Source organism: Rhinolophus hipposideros (genome assembly GCF_964194185.1).
Source record: "Rhinolophus hipposideros genome assembly, chromosome: 5".
In the NCBI taxonomy this organism is placed as follows: Eukaryota; Metazoa; Chordata; class Mammalia; order Chiroptera; family Rhinolophidae; genus Rhinolophus; species Rhinolophus hipposideros.
In genome coordinates, this window is record NC_138051.1 from 88,798,935 (window position 1) to 88,811,319 (window position 12,385).

Sequence of the window (12,385 nt, forward strand, 5' to 3'; positions counted from 1 at the left end):
GAAAAGTATGAGTCAGAATATGGCTGCATGCTCAAATTTAATTTCAAGAGTGGATGGAGTTAGGAAAGTGCTTTAAAAATAGTCACCAATAAATTAAGTTGTTAAATTTAACAGTGACCTGTACTACCTCGCTCCTTCCCAGAACTGACATCCACTTTCTCTCTTTTGTGCCTCTGATTAATGCAACATTTCTAATACATGAAGAAATAGAGGGTGTATAGCACTATAATGAGCTGAGGTGCCTAAATCTTGTAAAGATTCTATAACCAGCATCTGGAAACTAAAATTAGGATGAAATCATTTAAGTCCAAATAATGTAAGTTTCCCTAACATCTGTCAAAGACTTGGCTTTTTCTCTTATGATTGAAAGTGGCTATTGCCGTGTGAACAGAATTTTCCTGGTTAACTCAGTGTCAATGTTAAAGTGAATTGTATGGTAGAATTTCAATTAGTTCTCTGAATATTTCACCATACAGAGACAAAGAAGACACCTGAAAAGCAAGGTGTTTGGTTTGGTTCGGTTTGGTTTTGCACCACTATCCCCCATTTCTGATAAACTCTCTAACGGGGAAGTATTTCTAGTTTCTTCATTAAATGATTAAGGTCTTCGCTCTGAAGAGGCCAGAGAGAATCAGGGAGAGGTTCTTTGAAACCCAGGGGGTGTTCTCATAGGGCTCTACCTTAATTTTTTAATGCTACCTACCTTATGCTTTTCTCCTCATTCTGTAGTTCTCAAAAAATCTTCTGAAAGATGAGTGAGAAACAAGTTGGAGGTATGTTAAACATTTGTTCCTAAGGTTGTGAAATTAATTACAAGATACATAGTTAAATATGAATTTCAGATAAATAAGGAATGATTCTTAGCATAAGTATGTCACATGCAATATTGGACATATACAATGTGTATTAGAGTTCTCCAGGGAAAAGAACTAATAGGAGATATAGATAATGATCGATAGATATAGATATCTCGTATACATACATATGGATAGATTGTATATTACAGAGTTTATTATAGATAGATGACATAGATAGATATAAATACATAGATATATAGATTATAGATATAGATATACATGATATAGATATTGAGATGGAGATAGAAATAGATGTAGAGATTATAAGTATATGGTATACATAAAGAGATTTATTATACGGTATTGGTTCACGTTGTGATGGAGGCTGAGAAGTCCTACCATCTACTGTATGCAAGCTAGAGACACAGGAAAGCGGGTGGTTTAGTTTGAAGGCCTGAAAGCCAGACAGCTGAAAGTGTAGATTGAAGTCCAGGTCTGAAGGCCTGAGCACCAGGAGCAGAGAGGGCAAGAAAAAATGCCTGTGTAAACTCAGAGAGCAAATTCTTCCTTCCTCCACCTTTGTGTTCTATTCAGGCCCTCAATATATTGGATTATGTCCTCCGACATTAGGGAGGGCAATCCACTTTGCTCAATCTGCCCATTCAAATGCTAATCTCATCCAGAAATACCCTGACAGACAGACCCAGAAACTCTATTTAACCAGATACTTGGCCATCCCATGATCCAAACACATTGACACATAAATTAACTATAATATTATACTAGAAAATTTGTTATTTTTATGAAATCTAAATTTAAGTGTTTTATATATATATATATATATATATATATATATATATACACACATACATATATATACGTATACGTATTTATGTCTATATATGACATATATATGACATCTATATGTCTATATATGACATATATAGACATATAGTTGACATATATATACATACATATATATGTATATATATAGCTTTTGTTTTTTGTTTGTTTATTTTCTGGCTAAATTTGCGTATCCTACTAGCCACATAAATAATAACGTATGTTTTTGCATTTGGTGACATGACAGTCTCTGAGGTTCACTTGTGGCATGCCTGATTGCATTACTATGGTGAATATTTTGCTTTCTCTATAAAAATAAAATAAATTCAAAGGCAACTTATAAATCATTTAAAATTATTGTTTATTATATTTTTCACATACTTTCTCCCTCTATTAATTCAGAAAACAAGCAGTTTAAACCTGACTTCTTTAGATGATATATCTTAATATGACTGGAGATAAAACACTGACAATGAATTCACTAAAATTAAAACCTATATTTGTAAATGCCTTCAAGATTCATGGATGTAAATTTCCAACAGGAAATACATACTAAACTTTCATACTGTGCTCCACTGGGTATCAAAATCCTGTAACAGCTAATTATGGAATGTGAAGGTTACATATTTTTCAGCCCAATAACTTTAAGATGCTAAACAAAAGATCAGAAGATTAGCTTTAATAAAACTCAGTAAACCAAAAAGTGTAAATAACATGGGTGAATAAACTTGGAAATGTCAATATAGTTTCTATATGAGATTTTACTTCTGTTGTAAGTAAACAAGAAATAAATTAGGCAAAACCATTTTTTTACTAGCATTCATGGAAAACTTCTCTTAAGATTTAAATGGTGGCATATATTATTTGTTACTCATGGTTTAAAAAAACAGAACCTATTTAAGATAATGCTGAGTAATTTTGTAGGTTCTTAAATGATTTTCCTTATTTAAAAGTAAAATGTTTCAAATACATAATGTTAAATATGTAAAATTTTTACTTCCCAAATATTACTAAGAATGAATAATAGAAAGTAAATTATAATATTTTCAAAAATAAATAACTGTTAAGAGTAGGTAAATTAATTTATAAAAATCTAGCTGAATTTTGCCTTCTAATTACAGAACCATAACTTAGAGAAAACGGTTTGAGTTTGAACTTAAATAGAGTAGCCACAAGTAACCATAATTCTCCATAAGTAGACTAACATGCTGACTACAGCTTTATCCCATGCTGATCCTACTCCAGGACAGAGGGCTAAACTACACTTATCCAGAGTCAGGTCACACTTCAGAGCCTTCTGGATTCTTACTGACACAATACACATACCTCCAGCTGGGGCCAAGAACAATCTGGAGCCAGGCAGAGTTTAAGACTTACAGTGATCTTTACAACATTGTTGATTATATTCCCCATACTGTATTAGCTATCAATTTGTATTTCTTAATGCCTTCACCTTTTTCACTCTGCCCCCAACTCCAGAGCTGAAGTAGAATAATATTGAATGTCAACTATAACTAAATATATAGGTATATATAGACATGGGATGTGGAGTACATCATAGGGAAGATAGTCGATGGTATTATAACAGCTATATAAGATGTCAGAGCGGTAGTAGGTTGTAGGGTGGGTTATCACTTTATGAGGGGTTTAAATGTCTATTATGTTGCTTTGTACACCTGAAACTAAAAGCAAACAAAAAACAAAACAAAACAAAACAAAAAAAAACCAGCAAGAGCAATTGGGAAAAAAAAAAGTTAGAATGGAAAAAAAAATTACAGTGAAAAGCCCTCCCTCTCCTATCACCAATCAATGTAAAATGAACACAGGTAGAAAGAAATGAACTCCATCCTATTACAACCTGAATTTATCACATTGAGTTTTTGTTGTTTTGTGGAGGAAATCATCACTTTGGAGGCTTCAACATTGTCTCATTACCTCAGCTCTTAGAACGCAGCAGTGCAAAAATGCCTCAGCGTACTTGAGAAAATAAACCTGAGTAGAGGACTGGATACATTCAGCTGGTGTGTGGTTTGAGGCAGCCATATGTTGAAAATGGCTCTCACTCTTTTAAACTCTCACTTCCTCTTAACTTTCCTTTAAGTAGACTGCACCCTTTGTATTACAGAAAACCAAAATGGTAAGATAGCTGAGAAACACTTTAGCCACTTAAATCAGTGTTAAAAATTAATTTTAAATATATCTGGCATCTTTAAATGAATGTGGTATTATGATATCATACTAAAATTATACTTTTAATCTTCCAAAAGCACAAAGTGACCTAACAGAGGTCAATATTCTTTTTCCGTTTTAATAATACAGTATTGACAAGTTATTAATAAAGTTTAAGATTATTCTTTCTTTCTCTTCTTGTAGATTATATAAGAATGAATAATATTATTCAGCTTCAGCTTCAGGAGTACAGTGCAGTGGTAAGGCATCTACATAGTCTGTTAAGTATCAACAATAATTATATATATATATATATATATATATGTCAACTATATTATATGTCAACTGTGTCTATGTCAACCAAATTATATGTCAACTATAATTATATATATATATATATCAAGAATATGTATATATATATATCAATTATATATATAATATCAACTATAATTATATACATAATTATATATACATATATATAGTCACAGAGTGTGGAGTACAGTATAAGGAATAGAGTCAATGGAACAGTAACAGTTATATAAGATGTCAGAAGGGTAGTAGATTGGGGAGGAGAGTTATCACTTTTTGAGTGGTGTCAATGTCTAACTATTACATTGTTTTGTATGCCTGAAACTAATGAAAAAAAGAATTCCAAAAAAAATGAATAAATAATAAAAATAGAAACATTTTGTGTTCGGCTAAAACTTCTATTATTATTATTATTTAAGTCCATATATGTAATTTAAGGCTGTGTGAAAATGTATTCCTCTCAAAGCTGAAAAGAAAAAGAGCAAAGTAATTCAATATAAACATGTAATAAAAATAATGTCAATTACAGCTAACAATACTGTATTGTATGCTTAAATATTGCTTAGAGGATAGATATTATGTTATGTGTTCTTACTACAAAATAATAATAATTATGACAATAATCAAGAGGGTAGGAGGAAACTTTGGGGGGTAATGAATAGTTTATGGCTGTGATGGTTTCACTGGTGTATACTCATTCCCAAATTCATTGAGTTGTATTCATTAAATATGTATAACTGTTTATGAGCATATGCTAATTATATCTAAATAAAGTGTTTTTTAATAATATCAATTACCATTAAATATGTATTATTATTTTATTATTGATGTTAACTTACTGAAAATCTTCTTTCAAAATAAGTAACCATGATTTGAGGTTAAACATTGATACATATAGAGGCGTAATGCATTACAATTACTTAGAGTGCTAAGCATTTGTAAATACATTAAGGAAAGACAAAGGGAGTCTCAGAGTAAATTGACATCAATCTTCCAACAGGAATATGCCTTTCCAGATGAAATGTCTTGAGAAGAATTTTCCTCACAGCTACGTTGTTTAAGCTGGGAATTCAAATAAATCCTGAGAGGGCTTCTGGAGATAGTGTGAATTCAGGAAGAGATGAGAGTTTATCATTGTTTTTTCTTTTTTAAATTTTTTAATCTTGATTCAATATGTTTACGTCACTAATGAATTTTTTATTCCACATAATACATGAAAACCATGTTATGACATTTATAAACATTTAATTTACCATCACTGGAAATTCTGTGTATTCTTCCAGTATATTTCCTCTGTTTATACAAATTTGCATAGGTTTTATTTTATTTCCAAAGAAGAGTATCATACTTATGTTTTTTTTCTGGAACTTATTTATTTAGCAATGTGACATGGAGAACATGCAAGAATATTGCCTGTAATCTAACATTCTTTGTTATTACTGTATACCTTATACCTTTCATTGGAGGTAAGTGTGTTCATTGACTGAGGTGCAAGTTTTAATATAAGTTGACTTAGAATGACAGGGCTCTTAAATCAAAACTTGCTTAAAGAGTTTAAAAAGCACCCAAACTTGATTTTCCTTCTCAGTTGTCCCCTCCATCTTTGACTAATTTCTATCCCACATTTTTATACTCTGCCCAACCTTGAAGACCCCACACAAATTAATCCTTTCTTTTCTATGAAGACTTCCACTGCATTGCCAGATGGAGTCAATCATTTTTCCTCAGATCACCTTGCTCATCCTATATTTTAACTTTTGCTCTTAGTGTTCAGGAGAAAGTTTATATTTTACTCATCTTGCTATGACCTATGGTCCTATTTCATACCCTGTGCACAGTGTAAGCTAAAATGGTAAATCTTTTGCATTCATAAATTTAAAATTCATTGCTTCATTTATTTATGAATTATCCGAAAAGACTATATAGCTCATAATAATGTACTGTTTTGATGGGGTTCAAAAGAGAATGTGTGAGTTTCACTTAGACAAGTAATGAAGTTAGACAACTAAATAATGGCCCCTCAGCATTATTGTATCATATCCATGCTTCACATGGTAAATGAGCTCATAGCATTTAGACATATTATCATGCAGTTTATAGGAAATTATAAAAATTGCCAAATTAGTCAAGGCTCCCAGGATACATCCTTTACAAAAGTCCAAAGCTCTCTATGAAGACGCTTAGTTTTTCATTGACTGGGTGTTTATTAAATGGTTTAGAAACATAATATTGACAATCTCAACTGATTCCAAGCAAAATTTAAGGTGTAGATTTGAAGCTTTTGTAAGTCATATATTAGGCTTTCTTTCGACCATTTTTCCCTTGAAATTGGAAAAGGGAATGTTATTTGTTGGATCTAAGAAGATGTCTACGTTCTCAATGCATGTTAAGTCTATTCAAACTGCTCAGATGTCATTTTTTGATACGTTATTAGCCAGAATTCAACACCATTTGACTTTCAATATATGATTCAACCGTAACAATAATAAAATACTTTTTAAAATGTCCCCAGTGAATTTGGGAAAATTAATACATTTCCTTTAATATAAAGATCCAATAAAATTCAATAAAATTTGAAAACCTCTTGACTGAAGTTCAATGCTGAACTACATTTTATGTCAGATTCAAAAAATAAATAAATGAAGCACAATTCTTCTTTCAAGAGTGTGACAATCTAACAAGGGAAAATAAGATAATCACAATAAAAAGTAACAAAAATAAAATATTTAAAACAGTCAGTATTCTAAGAAATATAAAAATAAATTAAGTGGGTTTTTTCAAGGAGATCTTGGGGGGATAAATTTTGAGGAAGAAGAGGGATTTCAACGATAAGCAAAAAAAATTAACTGGAACTGCGGGGAAGGCATATGCAAAGGCAGGGAACAAAGCACACGGGAGAACGAGAGTCTTGTTTCATCTGGATGAGCTGAGTGCTGAGTAGTGGGGTGGTTACACCTGGTCCCTTCTCCACCCGCCTCTCCCCAGTGAAGATGGGACCACACCGTGTTTCATTCAACAATGCCCTAAAACACTAATATGGCCATCTCCTTCCTAAGTTCCCAGCCAAAACTTGCTCCAAGGATCTGAGATGAGCCATATATCCCTTACATACATAAAAGTCAATATCTTCCCACTCTCACTGAATATTTTCATTTTAATTTATTGCCAATTGTGGAGAAAAATGCTTAGTTGCCTATTAAAGATCTCGGAATATTACCAAGCAGGTGAAACTGGAGACAGGTTTCAGGCAGGAGCCATTTTCTGTAAGGATAACTGAAATTACAAAATTCCATCTTATAGGTAGGTGTTTGCTCCATTTGTTTCTAATTCAGTCACACTGGATAATAAAAAGGAAAGGGCTTAACCCACAAAGACCTTTCAAATGAAAAAGACAAACTGACTGTGTGTGAAAAGAAATTACTGCAATAAAGTTTTTCTTCTTTGATCTTAACCAAAAAAGTCCCCAAACAGTAGTCCCAAAGAAAAAATACAGTGCCGTGTTCTCTTCAGACGTGCCACTTGGGCTGTGTCCATATGGAACGTGTCAGGGGCACACTCACTTTTGTAGCTCAGTGGGTCTACATCTAGCAGTTAGTTCTGAGTATTTAATGATAGTGAATATGAGAAAACGTCCAACCAGGATTTTTTCACAGTAAAGTTGTAGGTGTTTACTGGACAAGCATTCTCATGATATGAAAGAAACTTATTTTTTAAGAAAATGGATATTGAGGAAGTTTCACAACTCAGAAAACATCATGTTTTTAGGCATCATTTAAACTTATTTTAGGATCATTTTAAGGTCACTGAAATGTCTCAATCATCCTATCCACTACCTGGCAATAGAAATGATTTTTCAAAATTTAGACGTCAAATTGGAATATCATCTTTAAACTGGTTAAAAAGAGGCATTAGTATAAAAATGGCCGTTGAAGCTGGAAAGATCTGAGTCTTGCTATTCAATATGTGAATTTGGATAAACTTGACAACTTTGTCATCTACCAAATGGAGAAAATAATACTTATACTGTAGGCTCATGGTTATTATTAAATCATGTAGTTTAAATGTTAACATTTTAATTGTTAATTATATTATTTACTATTAATTAGACATATTTTAAATATATTTTATATGATATATTAAGGAGATAATCTTAAAACAATTATTTTGCAAAAGAGTGAAAGTATCATTATTACCATGTTCAGAAAGTACAAAATATTCTGCTGTTACAGGTAATTGTTGCGATATATTATTACAAATATTCAAACAAATCTCTTACTTGTCCTAAAGTTTCCATTTGTGGTCCATCTCTGGAGAGCCCTGCTTTCATACAATACTGAAGTTGAAAAGAAACTTTCAGATGAAAGAGGTTTATACTGGCTTAGAGGATAGAGAGTTGGTTTTTCAACAACATACCAAAAACAGATTTTCTATATGCCAGCCTCAGAGTACTAGGTTTAACTGTTAAGCTGCCCAGTTCAAAGATAATTAAAAGTTATCTCCTTCCCACCAGTTTCCAAATTGGAAAACATAAGTGGCAATACTTAGTAATACAACCTCTGTCACAGGTTTTAAAAAAGTAGAATACCGAAAGCCAGCTGGATTTATCAGTCAGAATAAAGTTTTGATGTTATAAAGTGTACTGATAGCCGCCTTTAATTCAGCAAGATGGGAAACTTTTCTTGAGAGAGCATGAAAGAGGAAGAAAAACAGATACGATAGGAAGTTAGGGTAAAAAAGAAAAAAAGGTGGAAAAAAAGTAAAAAGAATTTTCTGTATCATCAAAAATTTGGATTATTTTTCAGAGTTGATAGTTACTCCCAAGAATGAAGTTGAGTAACGTCATTCATTCATCAGTCCATTCATTCATTCTTGCCACCAACAAATGCCCAATGCCTTCTTTGTGGCAGGCACTATGTTAATCCCTGAGGGTACAGAATGACTAAGAAAAGATTACAATATTGGAAGAGAGCACGTGAGACCATGTGGCCAACCACCCCAGCATAAGAATGCATATTGGTTTTATGAGTTTATGGTAGAGACATGCATCAGGGAGCCAGAGGTCTTAAGTTAGTTCATAAAAAAGACCTGTTAACATTGGATGTTAACCTGCTTCCATATCGTACAGCTATTTACTTAACAGGAACATTCAACAATGATTGAAGCTGTACCACTGGCCACATTTTCTTCTTATGCCCCTTTGCAAACATTGCGGAGATAGGTGACCAATTATATCATCAAATCCATGACCACCACGCCACCTAATCCATGCAAGACAGGTCCCTCGAGTGTGTTCTAATCGTGTTCATGGAGTTTTAATAGCTCAGAGGATGGAGTTTCCACCACTTCCCTTGCATGATAAGTCGAAGGAATAATAAATTTTAAAGTCAAAGAGTAGACCCTGATGTAAATCTTCATTAGGCTGTCATTGCTTTACATGAACTTGTGAACATATGAATAATGCATCCATTCGCCTAGGATACATAACTCACAACTCACTCTTTTTTTTTTTTTTTAATGGAACAATACTAGTGTACTTTCTTGAAGGATTAAGGAGAATCAAACAGCAGACAGTATAGAAATTGTTAGTTCCATCTATGACTATTTCACAGTTAAGCCCCATTTCTCCTAGAAACCCTAAATATGCAAAATCTGCTAACTCCATAGGCGTCTACCTGGACACATTAGAATTGTACCTGTATGGCACAGAGACTGACAACCATAAGCCTTCATTACATACCATTATTCATTAACGGATATATGTTGAATGTAAATAGTCTCCTTCCTCATGGACCCTCTAGTCTACAAGAGAGTAACATTAGTCAAAGATTCACAGAAATATGCATAAAATTACAATTTTATCGTTAGTGTTTCAAAAGGAAAGTAAATGGTGCTAAGAAAGGGTATGGTATAACAGGAATTGATTCATTACAGGATCTCTCAGTAGGGTTTCCAAGGGAAATGATGTAAGAAGGATACAAAGGAGTTAATAAGAGGAATAGAGAACAGAGATAAGCACAGCAATCAGAGACCAACACATACAAACTCCCTGGAGATAGAGAGAGGAAGGTACAATCATGAAACCTACAGAAAGTCAGAAAGTCAGGGCGTCTTGGGTGCAGCTAGTGTGATTTGAGATTGGAGACATTGGAGTGCCACACCATGCAGGTATTTTAAAAGAGAAAGGAACATGATCAAATTTGCATTTTCGTGAAGACATATAGGTATAGTGCAAAAAAAGAATTTGAGTGGTAGGTTATGAATTTTGATATAGAAAAAAATTTAGGAGGCGATTGCAATGATTCAAGCAAGTGATGACGGTACCTTGGGCTAATTTAGTGTCCATGAACAAAATAACAAAACAATAATAACTACAGCAAACATTTATTGAACCTTAGTTTGTAGTAGGGGGAGAAATGAGGTGATTCAAAAGTGTTTTTCCGTTTTGGGTTTTTTTCTTTTTTCTTTTTGTTTGTTTTTAGAAGATAAGATTGACAGATCTAGATTGCAACCGGGTGGTTATGGAGAGAAAGGTGTTCGGAATACAACTAGGCATCTGATTTGTAGGCTTATAGAATGATGGTGCCATTTATAGGAACTAGTACGATGGGTCTTCTGCCCACCTACATAATAATCCTTAACATCACACAGTTATGTTTTTTAAAATGCTGATAAAATGATTCGTGATTTGTGAACCATCAATATCAAAGCCTTACGCTGTTTGGTGAACTCAAACAGTGAGTGACAATGATATAATGTAGAATTTCTAGGCAGCTGTACTTCAGGACTTTCCAAATTTTCATTGGTATTAGTGATATTTTTTATAATTAATCCTTCTCCAATGGTAACAAGTTCTATAAGACACACACCCTCTCTTAGATTTCTCATTATGTGCTATCAAACTGCTTAAAAGCACTGTATGAAGAACTGACTACTATTCCAAGAGAAACTGCACATTTCACGGTAGAGAGAATACCAAGAGCAGAAATTAAAAACTGGTAGCCTGAAGATATATTTTGTTTGTCCTACCTAAAGTTATTGAAAATATTTAATTAATTACTAATTTCAAATGTAGGAGTTCACATTGAAAGCCTGGATTTCTGACGTCTCTTGAAAAAGAATGCAACCTTGGGATTATAGTTAGAATTTCCCGATTACCCGGTACTGAAGGCTACCTACCTGGTACTGAAGGTACCACGACCCCTTTTAGAAAGACATACTCGTGCACTCTCTAGTGCTCCTCAGACATCACTTGGCCAATTTCATCCATGCTATCACCTGACTGACATGTTGATAACTGAGACGGAGATTGCTGACTCAAAAATCTGAGATGGGTACCTCGTAGTATAGGAATGAAGGAAGATAAGTAACTACTGTTTCCTTACAGAGTTCACAAAATGCCATATAAAAACAGTTTAAGATCCAAGATATTAAATCAGGCACTAAAATACGATATGAACTTGGTGATCTAAACTTCCCTCTTGCTTTAAACGTTTACAATTTTACACTGTGTGAGAAGGAAGAGAGTTTGTATTTAATGAGGGAAGTTTTAAAAATTATTAAACATGTTTTCTTAATGATATGCCATTTTCCATTTACTATGTCATGAACAATTTATATTGCTTAGTCAATGGTATGAGACTGAATTCTGGGGTTGAAATGCAGAAAATGTGCACACAATGATTTTGTGAGATTTTATGCTTTCTTTAAAGTGATAAAATAGACAAATATGTGTATCTCCATTTCACTTATCTAATGGGAACTTCCTCATAAACGTTTCTTTATATACAGAAGGGAAGATACAACAAGGGAGATACCGCCAATGAATTTTCAAGTGGCCCTGTTGAGCTCTGCTAGAGAGAGACATTGCAATCCAATGGAATGGGGTGCATTTCGAAAATACTATTCAGAATCGGATACTTTTCTTACTGAAACGACAGGGTTGGAAAATAATTATGCAAAAGAGATTTGGCTTGTATTGCATCAGGTATAACCTAAGTCTTTAGAACTATTGCTCAACCAATACCTTTTTTTTTTAAAGAAACCTTTCACACGACTACTATATGAAAAAAAAGTTTGATTCTTGAACTTTTTAAAAAGTTACTGTTTAAAATTCAACCTGTAAGAGTGATTTTTTTTTTTAAGAAAAACTAAGCCAGACAAAAAGACAGATGCTGTATGATTTCATTTATACTTAGAGTAGTAAAAATCATAGGGATGGAAAGTAGAATTGTGGTTGCCTGGAGTTGGAAGAGTAATGGAATAAGGAA